At 41.7% G+C, this 19,777-nt stretch overlaps 1 non-coding gene across 1 annotated transcript; it reads left to right on the forward strand.

Annotated features, from left to right (window-relative positions):
• The first annotated feature begins 1,593 nt into the window (after nucleotides 1-1,593).
• On the forward strand, nucleotides 1,594-1,731 carry LOC119920131. The gene has a single exon (XR_005447896.1). It is a non-coding gene; the product is annotated as a small nucleolar RNA SNORA7 (small nucleolar RNA).
• The last annotated feature ends 18,046 nt before the right edge of the window (nucleotides 1,732-19,777 follow it).

Raw genomic sequence — 19,777 nt, forward strand, 5'->3', positions numbered from 1 at the left:
CATATTTATTACTCTATTTATTTACTTATTTTACCTGTGCATATTTATTCTACTTATTTTATTTTGTTAATATGTTTTGTTTTGTTCTCTGTCTCCCCCTTCTAGACTGTGAGCCCACTGTTGGGTAGGGACCGTCTCTATATGTTGCCAACTTGTACTTCCCAAGCACTTAGTACAGTGCTCTGCACACAGTAAGTGCTCAATAAATATGATTGAATGAATGAATGAAAGAATATACTTGTTTGCTTTTTTTAAAGACTTATTGGCACTCAATGCTGGACTGAGTGTAAAGTGGTTCACAATCATTTACATGTCCTCTTGCATATTTGTCTCTTAGTCACAGCCATCTACATTTAGCAACTCCAATGCTGCTCATAACCTATTGAGTTGGAAGAGTTTCCCAGAGGATCAAAATCATATTTTAATAATAACTTCCAGATGCCTGATTGCATCATCGTCATCATCATCATCATCAAAAATGTTATTTATTGAGCACTTACTATGTGCAGAGCATTGTACTAAGTGCTTGGAAGAGTACAAGTCAACAGAGTTGGTAGACACAAATGTTGCCCACAATGAGCTTAAAAATAATAATGATAACAATAATTAATAATTGGTACAGTCTAGAGTCTTCTGGCAGGGCTGCCTAGACTCTCCCCTACATTTGAACTGGAACAAATCTACTATACAGCCGTGTTCTACCTTATTGGTGATGGAGAATGGGTTAGGCAGGGTACCTTACTTCAACTCTGACATGCCTGATCATATCATTATAGAGCCATTTTAAGATCCTCATGAACTTCTCAGGGGAAGCAGCGTGGCCTAGTGGCAAGAGCACGGGCCTGGGAGTCAGAAGGACCTGGGTTCTAATCCTGGCTCTGCCACTTGTCTGCTCTATGATCTTGGGCAATGCATTTGACTTCTCTGTGCCTTGGTTACCTCATTTGTAAAATGGGGATTGGATTAAGACTGTGTTACCATGTAGGACATGGATTGTGCCCAACCTGATTACCTTGTATCTATAACAGTGCTTTAAACAGTGTCCGATGCATAGTAAGCACTTAACAAATACCATAAAAACAGACACCAAAAACAAACAAATTTAATTGGTGGTTGGCAAAGCCTAGATGTATTGACAGTGTCATACATTAAAATAAATTAAATTAAATAACTCAGTCAGTGGCAAAATTGGGACAGAAGTTGTGAAAGACAGGAAAGGGAAACCCAAAGAGAGACAGAGAGATGCAGAGGGTGACAGAAAGATGGGGAAAGTAGGGGAAAACAAGGGAAGACAGAGAAATGCGCAGGGACCCTAATCTTATGATGGCTTCAGTGATAAGAACTATGGATTAAGGTTGAAGGATACCTCCTCCTCCTCCCCTCCCAACACTGCTTTAATCAGGAAGCCCACGTCTGCTACAGTAGGTGAAATGGGGAGCCTAGGATTGCCATGGCCCTGGAACTGGGTATCTTGCCTTTCAGTGGATCCCCTGCCACTTGAGGGTGAATGTTGAGGGGTGGGGTGGGATATATGGGTGTGAACCCACTTCTCCCTTTTGTATATACAATTTTGATATAGTAAATAAGATGCCCCCCCTCTCAGGGTCGCACCTGGAGAGTTTCTAGTACTCTACCAGTCTCAACTACAGGAGGGAGAGTCAAGCAGAGGCATATCCATTCCATTTGTAGGTTAGGCAGTGGCTAGTGAGTGGTAGGCAATCTGCTACAAGTCAAACCTCACCCATGCTGGGCAGCAGCAGCATGGGAGAGAGTTGAGGGCGGAGACTCAAGTTTACTGCACGGAAGGAGGCAATGGTAAACCATTTCTGTATTTTTACCAAGAAAACTCTATGGATACACTATTAGAAAGATCGCAGGTGGAGGTGGGCTGTTCAGGGAGAGCTGTGTCTATGGTGTCGCTATGGGTCGGAGATGACTCAATAAGCATAAGACAGGACAAGATAAGATGCCACTGGCTGAAATCTTGGATATATCCAAGACATTTTTCTCTTAGTGAAATGCAATGTTGGTGATTATGAACTGATGTTTAGAGAATGAAGACATACAGGACAATCTTCAAGGCAACAGGAAAACAGTCTTATTAGAACAAGAAACACCATCTCCTGCCACTAAAGTGATCAGCAAATAATTGTCTCTATGGGACACTGTCTGTCTGGCAGGCAACAGCAGAACTGGTTTGATAAGAATGTCCCTGGGATGGAGGCATGGCTTACATCAAAGCAAGCAATGTATCATCAAAATAGTGAAGTTCTGTTGCACTCTCTCAAGGACTGTGTATAGTGATCTGCACACAATAGGTGCTCAATAAATACGATTGATTGATTGCTTAATCCAGCCTGGGTTTAGCTCTGGCTTCTCTGGGTTTATAGTTTCACAGCCCCCATGCCTCTAGTCCAGCCATTGTCATTATGCTGTGGTTTGGGTGAGCCCTCAGAACTCTTCGATTGCAAATTAATGATGGCTGATGGTGGAGTGTCCTGTGGAGAAGGATAGATGGACTTCGGACCTGAACCTTCAGGAGTAAGGACCTGCACAAAGGAATTGTTTTAGCCTATTGGTTTGCACAGAGACACTCACATTCTCTTGTCCCTCCTGGGGTTTTTTGACATTCAGAATCCATATAAAGGTGAAGCATTCCACAGCAGAATGTTGATTCTGAAGCAAAGTGTCATAACGCAGCAGGTAATTGGCACCTGTGGGTTTTTTTTCTTATTTCTTGCTCCTCTTGCTCTAATATTACCTTAAACATATTACAATCAATCAATCCTATTTATTGAGTGCTTACTGTGGGCAGAGCACTGCACTAAGTGCTTGGGAGAGTACAATATGATAATATAACAGAGTTGGTAGGCACGTTCCCTGCCCACAACAAGCGTATAGTCTGGAGGGGGAGACAGGCATTAATATAATTAAATCAATTATGTATGTCACATCCAATTTTGTTCAATTTTAGGTTGATGCTGGAATCCGATACTCTATAATTTAGCAAGGTTGACTTGGCACTCCCCTGTATGCCAACAGGTAGCTGGGATGTAGGATTGAAAGAAGTAATATTACCAAAGAAACATTGCCATGCAGAAATGATTACATATGAATCATAAAACTAAAATGGAAACTTTAAGAAATTTAAACCCAATGTTTGCCCCAATGTATAAACAGATAGTCGTTCTCAAATTATATATATTTTTAAACCCAAATAATCTATTCACCATCTTTGGTGCCTCAGCAACCAATGGAAACTAGACTCCTTTATAATTAATTAATGATGCTATTTGTTAAGCGCTTACTATGTGTCACGTACTTTTCTGGTGAAGTTCTGGTGAAGATACAAGCTAATCAAGTTGTACTCAGGCCCTGTCCCACATAGGGCTCACAGTCTTAAACCCCATTTTACAGATGATGTAACTGAGGCCCAGAGAACTTAAGTGACCTGCCTAAGGTCACACAGCAGACAAGTGGCAGAGCATGATTAGAACCCAGATCCTTCTGACTCCTAGGCCCCTGCTCTATCCATCAGGTCATGCTGACTCAAATCAATCCCTCTGACATTATTTTGGGATTTGACTGAGGCAAACCAATATTGTACTTTGCACCTAGTTTTTTGGGGTTTTTTTGCTACGTGAAGTTTAGGTTTTTTCCTTCTTAGAATATTTAAAGAAGGAGGGAAGGAAGACATTCAATAGTCTTAGTTCCAAGTGCTTGGTACAATGCTCTGCACAGTAGGGGCTCAATAAATACAATTGACTTACTGACTATATTAATGTCTGTCTCCCCCCCTAGACTGTAAGCTCTTTGTAGGCAGGGAACTTATTTGTTATATTGTTGTGTTGTACTCTCTGAAGTGCTTTATACTGTGCCCTACACACAGTAAGTGTTCAGTAAATACAATTGATGTATTGATTGATAATATGTCTCTACTGTATTCTCCCAAGCACTTAGTAGAGTGGCTCAGTGGAAAGAGCTCGGGCTTTGGAGTCAGAGGTCAGGAGTTCAAATTCCGGCTCCACCAATTGTCAGCTGTGTGACTTTGGGCAAGTCACTTAACTGCTCTGTGCCTCAGTTACCTCATCTGTAAAATAGGGATTAAGACTGTGAGCCCCCCGTGGGACAACCTGATCACCTTGTAACCTCCCCAGAGCTTAGAACAGTGCTTTGCACATAGTAAGAGCTTAGTAAATGTCATCATTATTAGTATTATTATGAGTGCTCTGCAAACAGCAAGCACTACATGATTGATTGATAATTTATTGAAAAGTTTTTGTTCTTAAATAGGAACACGCACTCCTTCTCATTTAGAGAGGGTAAACATCATGTTTTTGATAAACGTCCAAAATGAGCTCAATGAGTGCAGTATTTCAGAAAATGGAATATTCTGGGAAATGGAATGTGTGTGGCAGTTGGGGGGGTAAGAGATTTCTCCTCCTGTAGGAAGACAGTAAGGCTGTTTCTGCTTGGAATACATGCATCAGTTCTTTTTTGCTGCATATGGCTTGGCCAGACTCAAGCTTTCTGCTTGGGATCTGCATCTTGGGCAGCTGCTGTTCAATTGCATCCAGGTTGCCCTGCATTGTCTCTCTTGTTTGATTTGCATTTATTCCAGGTAATTTAAGAGGAACTGGGGGAAACTCTTTTCAAATATATTTTTATGTCATAAGTTTTGTCTGTTTGAAACTATTAACCAGGTCTCTTGTGCCTGAACTCACCCCTTTGAAGACAGTTATTGTTTTGTTGGCTTCTCAGAACCAGCAAATAAAATGCTTCACAGTTAGACAATAGATGGCCTATTCCATGTTTTTTTTCTAGTTTATTTTATAAGCAAGAATATTCTTCTGTCTCATTTTCTTCTTGCCCTCACTTGCCTTGATAACCTTGCTATGTGTTCTCCACCTCGCTGATTCCCATACTTTAAGAAATCCCCTCCTTTTGTTCTTGCCCACTGAACTAGTCTTTCCTTGCTTCCTGTCCCATTTCCTAGCATCTCTAAGCCTCCCCAGGATATACCAGTTTTAGAGTTAGGTGACAGTTTGGTTAAGTAGAGAAGCAGCATGGCTCAATGGAAAGAGCATGGGCTTGAGAGTCAGAGGTCATGGATTCAAATCCCATCTCTGCCAATTGTCAGCTGTGTGACCTTGGGCAAGTCTATTCACTTCTCTGTGCCTCAGTTACCTCATCTGTAAAATGGGGATTAAGACTGTGAGCCCCACATGGGACAACCTGATCACCTTGTATCTTCCCCAAGCGCTTAGAACAGTGCTTTGCACATAGTAAGTGCTTATCAAGTGCAATCATTATTATAAGTAGCACCCTAAATTCCAAGCCTGTGACTAATAGAGGGACGAATTTTGTCCTCAGTGAAATTCATCACATTAAGCCGCAGCTGCCTTGGAATGTTATATATCAGATATCTAGATGCAGCATGGCCCAGTTGAAAGAGCATGAACTTGGGAGTCAGAGGACCTGGGTTCTGATCCTGGCTCTGTCACTTGTCTGTTGGGTGACCTTGGGCAAGTCACTTAACTTCTCTGTGCCTCAGTTACCTCATCTGTAAAATAGGGATTAAGACTGTGAGCCCTATGTCTACCAACTCGGTTACATTGTACTCTCCCAAGTACTTAGTACAGTACTCTGCACACGGTAAATGCTCAATAAATATGATTGATTGACTGATTGACTGACAGGGACTGTGTCCAACTTGATTATCTTGTATCTACTCCAGTGCTTAGTACAGTGCCTGATAAATAGTGAGCGCTTAACAAATACCATTAAAAAAAGAAAGAAAAACATGTCACAGACTGTCTAGAACTCACTTAACAGTTCCTGACTTTCCTAGGGCAACCCCTGAAAAAATATATATATTTGAGTTCTCTTGAAGGGTGCACAGTAAGTTGAATTCCTTCTGATTTTCTTGGCAGCAGGACATTGACTATGGATCCTGGAGTATTAATATTCATCCCAAGGTTCAGTGCTTTGTTTTGGTTAGAGTTGGCAAGGTATATGTGAATTGAGCAGCAGCTCGCTAATTTTGCAGCCAGTTTTATTTTTGGGGTTCTTAACTTTGTGAAGTAAATTTACTCAATAGTCACACCAAATATTATATTTTGTTAGGTTGGCCATCAATTTTTGAGAAATGCAGTTTTATGGATGCAGGAGACAGAGGGAAGCTGGCCTAGGTTAGATAATAATATCATACCTTTCCTCTTAGTACAGCCTCATTCTTTTCTCTGCTGTTTAACAACTGTGAGAAGAACCAATATCCCTAGAAGTTAAAGTGATAATCATGATTATTTTTGTACAGATGAGAAAATTGAGGCTCAGAGAGGGTAAATGATTTGGCCAAGGCTACACAGCAGGCCAGCGGTAGAGATGAGATTAGAACCCAGGTCTCCAGACTCCCAGTTCCATATGCTTTCTTCTAGGCCACACTGCCTCCCTAATTTAAATGATCTCTCTGGTTGGCCCTGTCTGGAAGTTAATCTAAAAAAGATGGTAGCATGGCCCAGAGACAGGGATGGAAGATGGAAAAACTTGAAATGCTCCCTTGCTAACTAGGGTGCCATATTTAGATTCCTGGGGAATCTTGGAGGTAGTATTAGTGCCAATGCCTCCAATGGAAAGTTGCATCTTCACAGTTTAAAGACATGAATGTAAGTGGAGCACTGGGTACCATACCGTATTGAATTTCTTCTGGAAAGTTCAGTTAGAAATACTGCCCTTTCCCCTCCACACCCACACAAACGTTTTCCAGTTCCTGTACTAATCCCTGTTACCCTTTTTCCTCCCTCTCCACCCATACAGAGATCAAACCCCACTCCTTTCTGTCACCTCTGGGTTCTGCCCCAACTCAATCTGCCCCAGGATAACATGTTCCTTCTTGATGTTCTTTCTGTCCTCCCTTCCCATGATACTAAAATTCAAGACCTCAATCCCGCCCTCTCCACCAAATTTAACTTCCTTGCTGCACCGTATGCTGCTTTTGCACTACCAACTCCCAGCTGTGAATCAATCAACTAATCAATCAATCATATTTATTGAGCACTTACTGTGGGAAGAGCACCGTACTAAATGGTTGGGACAGTATGATATAACAATATAACAGAGTTGGTAGACACATTCACACATGGATCACACCCATGGTCTGCTTCCTTTCTCCTGCACTTGCACAACTGAAAAGAACAGGAAATTCAGGCAATGGGCAGGTTTAAGCCATTTCAAATTCCTTCTCTCCTACTCTAATTCAGCCTTCTCTTCTGATCCGTGATACTTTGGCTCCCCTCTTATCGATCCCCACACACACAATGCACATTAACTATTTCAAACTTGTAATTCCTTCCCAGTGCCTTTACCACCATCCTTCCTAACCCTGAACAACATTGCCAAGTACTCATCAGTAAAATGCAATCAGGTGTGAATTTTCCATACTCTCTTTCTCACATTCTCATTGCTCTACTACCCTCTCCTTTTCTTTCTCCTCCTTCCCAGCTATCAGGAGATCTTTCACCTTCTCTCTATGTCTAGCCCCACTACCCACACCTCTGACCCTAATTGCTATTATTATGTTTATTGTTCTTGTATTTAAGTGTTTTTTCTGTGTCAAGCACTGTACTAAGCGCTGTTTTAACTATTGGCCAGTGGTTGCTCAGGCTCCAGGGATTCCTTATTCTCTTGATGATACCCTCTCCAGTCACTCCTAGTATGTTGGTGGGGATGAGAGTCACAAGGAGAAGCAATATGGTTTAGTGGATAGAGCAGGAGGAGCCTGGGAGTCAGAAGGATCTGGGTTCTAATCCCTGCTCTGCCACTTGCCTGCTGTGTGATCTTGGGCAAGGCACTCTCTCTGCCTCAGTTATCTCATCTGTAAAATGGGGATTAAGACTGTGAGCCTCACGTGGGACACGGACTTTGTCCAACTTTGTTAGTTTGCATTTAGTACAGTGTCTGGCACATAATAAGTACTTAACAATACCATAAAAAGAATGGGGGGCAAGGAGAGACACCCCTTTTTATGTTGGCTGGGTCATCCGAGGGTTTTATCTGGTCCTGCATTTTCTGGAAGAATAAAGGACATCTGAATCCTCACAACTCAGCATATTATTAGTCCACTGGAATTGAGATAAAAGTATAAGCCACTTCCTCCCTCTGGTGGCCATCACAGTGACTTTTTCTCCTTGTTTTATAGCAGCTTGCTAATAACAAAGCAATGAATCTCAATTACAAACTCCCTTTTTTAATTACTGAAAAGCTTACTCAAAATAACAGAAAGGGGCAGTTGGGTAGAATAATGGATCTTTTTAGAGTATTCAGGGTGGTTACATATTTTAATAGATTACTTTTTAAATGTAAACTAATGTGGCTGTTAGTTTTAGTGAGGAACACTTTCCTAAGTTATTGTTAATGTTAGAATCAACTAGGAGATGTGGAGGTCAAAGAGTGGACTAGGGATTGAGGAGAAGGAATGTATGTTTGGGCTTATTTTTTTCTCCATTTCTCCATTTTAGGCATGCTCTTTCACCAATAACTAGGCTGACTGGAGCAGAACTGATACTTTTAAGAGTAATATCGCATATACAAGGTGAAAGCCAATTTCTGTAATCAAACTTCATTAGGAAAACCTGGAAGATTGATTTTTCAAGACCACCTGATTCACCCAAGCATAATATGATAGAAAGATTCACCCAAGCATAATATGATAGAAATTGCACTTCATTGCAACTGTAATTGCAAATTGTACTTCTAGACAAGCAGGGAATGTGTCTACCAACCCTGTTATATTGTACTCTCCCAAGTGCTTAGTATAGTGCTCTGCATACAGTAAGTATTCAATAAACACCATTGATTGATTCATCATCTATGAACTAGAGGCAATCAATCAATGGTATTTATTGAGCACTATGTGCAGAGCACTGTACTAAGTGCTTAGGAGAATACAATATGACAGAATTAGCAGATGCGTTCCCTGACCATAAAGACCTTACAGGCTATCAGCCTTATTCATTCATTCATTCATTCAATTATATTTATTGAGCACTTACTATGTGCAGAGCACTGTACTAAGCGCTTGGGAAGTACAAGTTGGCAACATATAGAGACGGTCCCTACCCAACAATGGACTCACAGTCTAGAAGGGGGAGACAGACAACAAAATGAAACATGTAGACAGATGTCAAAATCATCAGAACAAATAGAATTATAGCTTATTCATGCAGATGAACACATATTTTTCCATTGTGAAAATGTGCACATCTCTTCAACTCCCAGCCTGCAGATGGTACTCCTCAATTGCATTCAGAACATGCTTGATGGTAATAGAACAAGGTCCTGGTCTGTATGGTGGGAAGGAAAGTTGAGAGATGAGTTTCTTTTGTTTGTTTTGTTTTTATTTGTTAAGTGCTTACTATGTGCCAGGCACTGAACTAAACGCTGGGGTAGGTACAAGAAAAACATGTTGGACACAATCCACGTCCCACAAGGGCTCACAGTCTTAATCCCCACTTTACGGATGAGGTAAGTGAGGCACAGAGTAGTCAAGTGACTTGCCCAAGCTCACAAAGCAGACCAGTGGAGGAACAGGGATTAAAACCCAGTTCCTTCTGACTCCCAAGCCCGTGCTCTTGCCACGAGACCACCCTGCTTTCCAGATTTCTAAGGAGTGTAACGCAGGAGCTTAGCTCCAAGCAGATTCATTCTGGATTCGGCGAGACCAAAGAAAGAGAGAGGAGCCTTTGCAATGGGGTTCATATCACCTTTAATCTCATGGCGGCCGGTCGAGGTCCTGGTGCAAGGACAGCCCCCTTCCACGGGACATCCGTGGAGCATCCGCACCGCAACAGGTGTGGGGCGGGCTTTTGTACAGAACCGGACAGAGGTGGCCGCTTGCCAAAGGCTTATCTAAGGCCTACATAAGTGTGGCGCAGTTAGAAATATACGGTGCATGAGCAGAAAGCAGAGCAAGGAATTCTAGGTATCATAACAAAGCGAGGGATGATGGATATCATAACAGAGCGAGGGATTCTGGGTATTGCGGTATTCCATGGATATACAGGAGTGGATGCAGCTGCTTTTGGGAGAATTCAGCAACTGGGATCCAAGGGTCCCCTCTGTTGTATATAGCCAGTGTCTATAAAGTTGTTAAGTCTTCAGGAGTTCTAGGCAGTACTTAAATTTAGAGTAAAGGCTGTTCCTCAGAGATTAGCATTGTGGGAATATTTATTGCAAGGAATTTTACCAGAATTTTAAAAAATAGCGATATTGAGATATAACTAGCCACATTCCACTGGGTGACTTGTTTCGTTTTGTTGTCTGTCTCCCCCTTCTAGACTGTGAGCCCATTGTTGGGTAGGGACCATCTCTACATGTTGCCGAATTGTACTTTCCAAGCACTTAGTACAGTGCTCTGCTCACAGTAAGTGCTCAGTAAATATGATTGAATGAATGAATGAATGAATGAATGAATGAACGTGTGGGGGAAGGTACATGTTTATCCAGAAAGGGTTGGGACTGGACCCTCAACTTTGCATGTTATCTCTACCGATATGGCTTGCCTCTAACTATTCTTGCAGTATTTGAATAAGCTATCCTATACTAGACTGCCAGGCAACAGTTACAGTACTTCAGTATCTTTATTGGTATGTGTTACTCTGTGGTGGTAAATGCTCTGTGTCAGTGTTCTGATCACATATTTGATCAAAATAGCCTTGGGTTTTACCTGGCTAAAAAAAATTATTTATAATGTACCATTGTGTGCTGGTATCATTCTTGATGGTACATTCCTAATATTTATAGATTACTAGAAGTGGGGTTGGGTCAAAAAGGCAGATAGTGAAGCAAATTTAATTTCTTCTGCAAATTATCTTTGCTGCTGCTGTACCAAGTCTTCTAAAAATTTGATTTTAATTGCTAAAATTCACTTTAAAAAAGATATGAATTCACCCCGAGGAAACATTTTTAACAAGGTAACCATTCCTGATGCAAAGCAGCTGGGACCATACATTTCAGTGAAAACAGATCATGGAGTCAACAATGAAGCAGCAGTGTTTCATACTGAGAACTGGGGTTGGAAAGGAAGACTTCCAATTACTAAAAAAAACTAATACCAGTGTTCTCCATTAGGATTTTCCTGAGGGAAAATACTTTGGAAGGATACAAGAACGTTATATTTGCTTGTAGTTACATAGGTTAGGCAGTTAAGTCTCTGGTAATTTTTCAAGCTAAAAATCAAATCATTCTTAAACTACAACTTGCTATTTCCTCATTTTTCTTTTCTCAATTTCTTCTCAATAATCCATTCTCTTTGACCAAGATTCCCTATTAGAAACGTACTGCAGGTAGGGGAAAGAATGCTAGCCACTAGGACTCTTATGCAGGTGTTGATTTAGGTTATAAAGTTCATGCTCTAAGTATGGGTGGCACCCAATTTAAGAAACTAAAATGTATCCAAAATATGGTAATCAGAGTGACTGGGTTTTGTTGGGTTTAGATGGAAGATGCTTGCTTGCTTGCTAACCCATGCTTTCCAACTATAATCCTCCATTAACTTATGTGACAATCACAGGTACCAATAAAGACCTTGTCTTTAAAGACAAAGGCAGTAAGTCAGCAAAGATAGCCAAAGAAAGGCATAGATTTTTAAAAGGAACTGGAAAGGATGTATTAAATGTATTAAATTTACATTTACCATCTTACTGCTACATCTGAACCCTGACTTTTTCATGAACTGTATCTAAGAATCAATACTTGAACTTCTAGAAGTACTTTACAACTTCTTGGATAAAGTGTACTATTTTTATTGTATTTTTAAAATCACTTTGTATAGCTGGATCAGTCTGTCGCTAAATCCTTCCAATTTTTTCTCCATTGCATTTCTTGGAACCACTCTTTGCCTTCCACTCGAACAGCCACCATCCTGGTTCAAGCTCTCATCATCTACCAATTAGACTGCTGCTTCAGCTTCCTCACTGGTCACCCTGACTCCTTGCCTTCAGTCTATACTACATCCTGTACCCTAGGTCACCTGCTTAAGGCTACTCTTCTCCCTCAGCATCAAGTAAAAATTCCTATCGGCTTCAAAACTCTCCACTAGCAATCTGTGTCTTCGTTATATGCCCCTTTTGCTCACACTACTAACTGGCTCAGGCCTCATGTTCCTCCCATGTGACCCTTCTCACTGTCTCTCTGTTTTCTCTCTCCCACCTCTGGGCTCTTGCTCTTACCTCTCCCGCACCTTGGACTCTCTTCCCCTTCAAATCTATTAGACAATAATTTGCCCCAGTTTCAAAGTTCTCTGGAAATCTCACCTCCTCCAAAAGGCATCCCCTCATTAATTTTCTTCTCTCTAAATCATGTCTTCAATACCACCCCAGCACTGTAACATTTACATAACATCAATTTATGTATCCTACTATTTAGGCAATTAATTATTCTCTTATCCACCTTTCCACTGGCTTGTTATTAACAGTGGTATCTCTCTTATTTCCTCTTAAGTAAAGGGTTTAGGATACTAATATACCAGACGCAAAAGATACAGTCCCTGCCCACTAGGGGCTTACAGTCTAATGGGGGAGGCAGGCAGACATAAATTATTTGCAAATGGTAGGAGCTGGAGGAAATAAAAAGGATATAATGGATGAGAGTATGCTTATGTCAGGAAGAGATAGCTGAATAAATGAGTATGCAGCAACTGAATATACATAGAATCAGAGTACAAAGGATGGATACAGATACTTCAGCACTATGGATGCATGCTGGACTGACATGACCATGAATTTTAGGAACCAATTGAGGAAGATTTCTCAAAAGAGAACAAGCTACCTGTCTAAACAAGAGCCAGGCCAGCTGCCTGAAGACACTTCAGCTGATTCCCATACCAGTTCAGGGGAGTTAAACTTTTAAGTCACAAGATGGTGAACAATCTCAGGGCACTTTAACAGGAAAACAACACCAAAGGAGTGTGAAAAGTCAGGTATTGGTGGCAGATAGTCTTAGCACAAGAGACCTTTCTGGATTAAACCCTCATTTCCCCTACTAACTTTCCCTTTAGTGTCACTCTTGCACTTGGATCTATTCCTTTTAAGCACTTGATATTCACCCACCCTCAGCCCTACAAGCACTTGTGGACATATCCTTACACTCTGCCATTTCCCTGTCTCTAATTTGAATGTCTGCCTCCCTGTTCCAGAGTTTAAGATCCTTCTGTGCAGAGTTCACATCTACCAATCTATTGTATTTTCCCAAGCATTTAGTAGAGTGTTCTGCACACAGTAGGAGTTCAATTAGTACCATTGACTGATTGATACAGGTTGAGCCATTCCGGAAGGATTTTGGCTAAACAAGTCCCAAGGGTACAGCCCAGACTGCTATCTGGCTCAGCACCAGCTGGAGACATACTAATTAACATCCACATCTCACTAGTCTCAGAGTTCCTATTTGCCAGGAGGTTGCTGAAGGGTATCCATCATTCCTAAGTGAGAGGGGAGGCTGTTTTCTTGATGCTGGATCACAGGCTAAGTTAAATCTGATGGAAGAATTACTTTGGTTTCTGACTGTTGACAGTATAGTGAAGAAATATGATCTAATGGAAAAACAGTTGGTCTAGGAGTTAGAAAACACAGGTTCTGGTTCCTGCTCTGCCATTGGATTGCTGGATGATCACTAAACTTCTGTGTGCCTCATTTTTATCATTTGTAATCATCATACAGGCCTTCTTTAATAAATGTCCTGAACTGCTGGTGGGGCAACTGGATGTTAAGCAAGAAGATGGGTAGTGTGACTTAGGTTTTCCTTAAAGAACATAATCCCTGCATTATTAGAGAACTGGGTGTACAATAAATACTCCCTATAGTCTTCTCCTGTAATAATAATTGTGGTACTTGTTAAGCACTTACTATATACACTAATGTGGCTCAATGGAAAGAGCATGAGCTTGCAAGTCAGAGGTCATGGGTTCAAATCCCAGCTCTGCCAATTGTCAGCTGTGTGACCTTGGGCAAGTCACTTAACTTCTCTGTGCCTCAGTTACCTAATCTATAAAATGGGGATTAAGACTGTGAGCCTCATGTGGAAAAACCTGACCACCTGATCTTTCCCAGTGCTTAGAACAGTGTTTTGCACATAGTAAGCTCTTAACAAATGCCATCATTATTATTAAGTGTTGAGGTAGATACAAGATAATCAGGTGGGATGCAGTCAATCAATTGTATTGACTGAGTGCTTACTGTGTGCAGAGCCCTGTATCAGACACTGGGGAGTGTATAATAATAGATTTTGTTAAATGCTTACTATGTGCCAAGCACGGTACTAAACTCTGGGGTAGGTAGAAATAATAAGGTCCCACATGGGACTCACAGTCTAAGTAGGAGGGAGAACAGGTATGGAGACATTTTGCAGATGAGGGAACTGAGGCACAGAGAAGTTAAATGACTTGCCCAAGGTCACACAGCAAACTGGTATATGCAGGATTAGAACCCAGGTCCTCTGACTCCCAGGCCTGTGCTTTTTCCACTAGGCCGTGCTGCTTCTCTATACAGTATGTCAGAGTTGGTAGACGTGATCCCTGCCCACAGGGAGCTTACAGTTTAGATGGAGACTGACATTAATATAAAGTATGGATATGTACATAAGTGCTCTGGGGATGAGGTAGGGGTGAATAAAGGGTGTAATTCCAAGTTCAAGGGCAAGACAGAAGGAAGTGGGAGGAGAAGAAGAAATGAAGGCTCAATCAGGGAAGGCATCTTGGAGGAGATATACTTTTAATAAGACTTTGAAGGTGGGGAGAGTCATCATCTTTTGGATATGAAGAGGGAGGGAGTTTCAGGCCAGACTCAGAACATGGGCAAGAGTTCAGTGGCAAGATAGATAAGATCGAGGTACAGTGAGGAGGTTGGCATTAGAGAAGTGAAGTGTGAGCATTGGGGTATAGTAGGAAATCTGGGAGGTAAAGTAGGAGGGGGCAAGATGACTGACTGCTTTAAAGACTATGGTGAGGGGTTTCTGTTTGAGGCAGTGGATGAGCAACCACTGGAGCTTCTTGAGGAGTGAGGAAACATGAACTGAATGTTTTTATAGAAAAATGATCTGGGCAGTACCGTGAAATATGGACTGAAGTGGGGAGAGACAAGAGGCAGGGAGATCAGCAAGGGGGCCAATGCAGTAATCAAGATGGAATAGGATAAGCACTGACTAATATGGTAGCAGTTTGGTGGAGGGGAAAGGATGGATTTTAGTGATGTTGTGAAGGTAGAACCAACAGGATTTTGTGACAGGTTGAATGAGAGATGAGTCAAGGCCAATGCCAAAGTTATGGGCTTGAAACATGGAGGATGGTGGCGCTGTTTACAGTGATAGGAAAGTCATGGGGAGGAAAGGGTTTGGGCCAGAAGATGAGGAGTTCTGTTTTGGACATGTTAAGTAGAGAAGGCAGAAGGAAATATGAGACTGCAGAAAAGGAGACAGAGATCAGGGCTGGCAGTGTAGATTGGGTAATCATTCCCATAGAGATAATAGTTGAAGCCATGGGAGCAAATAAGTTCTCTAAGGGAGTGGATGGAGATGGAAAATAGAAGGGGACCCAGAACTGAGCCTTGAGTGGGAAGCAGAGGAGCCCACAAAAGAGATTGAGTGGCCAGTGTGATAAGAGTTTTACTGGGAGAGGACATTGTCAGTGAAACCAAAGTTAGATAATGTTTCCAGGAGAAGGGGGTGGTCAGCAGTGTCAAAGGCAGCTGAGAGGTTGAGGAGGATTAGGATGGAGTAGAGGCCATTGGATCTGGCAAAAAGGAGATCATTGGTAACTTGAGAGGACAGTTTTGGTGGAATAAAATGGGCAGAAGCTGCCATATTGAAGAGGGTCAAGGGGAGAATTGGAGGAGAGGAAGTGTAGGGGGCAGGTGCAAACAATTAGCTCAAGGAGTTTGCAGAGGGAGGGGGTGATAACAAATCAGCAGTCATTATGACGTGTATGCAACTTAAACCCAAACAAAAACAACAAAATGCAGTATTGATATTGACAAATAGTCATTATGACTAATGTAAGTAACTTTAAACTAACCCAAACAAAAACACCACCACAAAAACCCACAAATGTTTTTTATGCCTGGATTGCAGACTTAGCCTAAAAGATAATGCCCAAAAGTGGTTGGGCTAATTTGAGTTATCTATCACAACACACCAGAGGTCACAGTGGAACTTTGGAAGCAAAATGACTTAGCTTAGTAGTCATATTATATTTGATTGAAACTATAATATTATCCATAGGGCTTCATAATTTGTTTCAAGCACTGCAAGATATGGTCTGCCCCTCAAAAGAAGTACAATTTGCTCCAGATAAGGGCATTTTTGGAACATCAATTGGTTTCCAAGCATATTGCACCTCTGGTATGAAAGCATCCTTGGTTTGCTATAACTAATAATAATTATGGTACTTGTTAATAGCTTATTAATTACCCAGAACTCACTGTATTAAAAACTGGGGTAGATGCAAGATAACTCGGTTGGACACATTCTCTTGTCCTACATGGGGACTCACAGTCTAAGTAGAAGAGAGTAGGTAGGATTTGAAGTCCATTTTACAGCTAAGTGACTTGTCCAAGGTCCCACAGTAGACAAGTGGTGGAGCAGGGATGAGAACCCTCGTCCTGTGACTTCCAGGTCCGTGCTCTTTCCACTAAGACTCACTGCTAAAATAACTTAAGGAAATATAAAATTTGAGTATCAATTCCATGCCAAGGGTTCTCAAGCTACATGGAACAAGAGCATCAGCTATTGCTCCAGCTCCCTAGAGCATTTAGGGAGCATTTAGCAGAATTAACTTCAGTTATCTGCCACATTTTAACAGCTTTCGGCCACAATCCACAGCAACCACAACAAGCCGGGACAAGTGCAGTACCATAGACAAACAAAGCATCATAACTGATTCCAACTTGTGTAATAATAATAATAATAATAATAATAATAATAATAGCATTTATTAAGTGCTTACTATGTGCAAAGCACTGTTCTAAGCGCTGGGGAGGTTACAAGGTGATCAGGTTGTCCCACGGGGGGCTCACGGTTTTCATCCCCATTTTACAGATAAGGTAACTGAGGCACAGAGAAGTTAAGTGACTTGCCCCAGGTCACACAGCTGACAATTGGCGGAGCCGGGATTTGAACCTCTGACTCCAAAGCCCATGCTCTTTCCACTAAGCCATGCTGCTTCTGAAAGGGGTTTGACTTTTCCTGGCTTTTTAATGGACTTTTCACTGCCACAGTCAGTTTTGCAATGATTTGCACAGCAGAGTATCCTACAGCTGGATGCAAATCTGCAAAACTAACCATAGAACAGCACTCAAAAAAACGCTTGATTGAAATACTTGATGAAGTTATAGTTCTACAAGAAAGAGCAAGGGCCTGAGAATCAGGAGATTTGTATTCTCATTCCAGCTCTACCACTTGCCTGCTGTTTGACCTTAGGCAGATCATAATAATGGTATTTAAGTACTTACTATGTGCCAGGCACTGAACTAAGTGCTGGGTTGAATACAAGTAATTTGGGTTGGACACAGTCCCTGTCCCACATGACGCTCACAGTCTCAATCTCCATTTTACAGATGAGGTAACTGAGGCCCAGTGAAGTGACTTGCCCAGGGTCACACATCAGATGAGTGGTGGAACCAGGATTAGAGTTCCTTCTAACTCCCAGGCCTGTGCTTTTTCCATTAGACCATGCTGCTTCTCTTAATGATTTACCTTCTCTATACCTCAGTTTGTTCATCTGTAAAATGGGGATTGAATACCTGTTTTTTCTCTCTCTCTTAGACTGTGAGCTCCATGTGGGACAGAGACTGTCCAATCAGCTTATATATACCCAGTATTTGGCACAAATTAAGCCCTTGGCAAATACCATTATTATTTTTATATGATGGTGGTCCTTGTGGGAGCTTAGGCATGGCCTCTATCTTAAAAGTTTGTGAGGTCATTGAAGAGATTAGGGAGATGGAAGAGGGGGCCACCACAGGCTTCTGAAGTGACCGTGAGCTTGTTGTGGGCAGGGAATGTGTCTGTTGTATTCTCTCAAGTGCTTAATGCAGTGCTCTGCATACATTAAGCACTCAATAAATACGATTGAGCTGTGGGGTCATGGGAGAATTTTTGTTTTAGGATAGGGGAGACATGAACATGTTTGAAAGTAGTGGGGAAGAAGCCACAAGTGAACAGTGAAGTGAACAGTTGAAGATGGAGACTGTAAGCTCCTCTAGACTCTAAGCTCATTGCGGGCAGGGAATGCATCTGTTTACTGTTTATTGTACTCTCCTGAGCACTTAATACAGTGCTCAGCACATAGAAAGCACTCAGTAAATACGATTAATGAATGGATTCAGGGAGGGGAGAAAGGGGGTAAGTATTCTGATAAGGTGCAGAGGTATGTGGAAAGAGCATGGGCTTGGGAGTCAGAGGTTGTGGGTTCTAATCCCAACTCTGCCACTTGTCAGCTGTGTGACCTTGGGCAAGTCGCTTCACTTTTCTGTGCCTCAGTTCCCTCATCTGTAAAATGGGGATTAAGACTGTGAGCCCCACTTGGGACAACCTGATAACCTTGTATCTCCCCCAGTGCTTAGAACAGTGTTTGGCACATAGTAAGAGCTTAACAAATAAAAAAAATGGGGTTGGAGGCGCATGTGAAGGGGGCAAATTTTGAGGAGGGCAGTAGATCTCCTTTTGAGATACTGCTGGAAAAGAGGGGAGAGTTGAAGAAGTGGGAGGAGGAGGGAGGGATGGAGAGGAGCAAGAGATGGATTTGATTTTTCTCAATAATATGCAGGACTAGGTCATTAGGGGCAAGAGATGGGGGAAGCGGGAGACGGGTTTAAACATCTGAAACAACTGGTGAGGGCAATGGGCAAGGGAGTCAATGAGAACAGATAAATAACGTTTCCGGGGAGAGGAGAAAGCAGAGTTAAAGCAGGCAAGGATGAGGTTGAGGTGGACAAGGTTGGCCTATCTGGATTTCCGCCAGCAGGACTCTGAAGCTCGTGTCCAGGAGGGAAGGAAGCAGACTGTGGAGGTAGAGGACACAGTTCTTGTTCTCTACCATACAATACTTAGGACAATAAAAACATAGAAAGAATTAAAAATGAATTCTCACTTGAAGACTTTGCTTAAGTGATTGGAAGCCTTTTTTCAGCATGGAGATGTCTGTATCATTTTGAAGACTTCTCAGAGTTTCTGCTCATTTTAGTACTTCGGCCAATGATTGGATCATTTGTTTGAACAATCTCTTATTACCACTAAGTATTTGAAAACTGTTTTAAGAAATCTAAATGGAGGACTTTTGACTAGGATATCACTCTCAATTCACCTAGCTAAATGAGCTCTTCCTTTGTCAGTAACACACTATGTGGGGCAATCAATTCTTCAGCATCAGCTCCTTTGCAATTTCTCAAAGCCTGTGTGGTTGTTGGCCTAGTTGCATAATCTTGGCTTGGATTTCTCTAGAGTTTCTTCATCTGCTTTGAAGTTATTCAAATATTTTGGTCATACAGGGTGCCAGGGATTGGATCCAATCGGTTTATATTAACATCAGCTCTTAGTACAGTGCTTGGCACATAGTAAGTACTTATTATTATTATTATTCTAGACACCACTCAGATACTTCATCTCAGGTTTCATCAGTGATAATTCTGGATTTAAGTGTGTTGTAGTCCTTCAGATTTGTTTTAGAGTTGGAACCCCCAACCTGATTTTTAAAGCAAAACATTTGCCTGTGGTATTAATGCTTGAAGTCACA

Source organism: Tachyglossus aculeatus, chromosome X1, assembly GCF_015852505.1.
Source record: "Tachyglossus aculeatus isolate mTacAcu1 chromosome X1, mTacAcu1.pri, whole genome shotgun sequence".
NCBI lineage: Eukaryota > Metazoa > Chordata > Mammalia > Monotremata > Tachyglossidae > Tachyglossus > Tachyglossus aculeatus.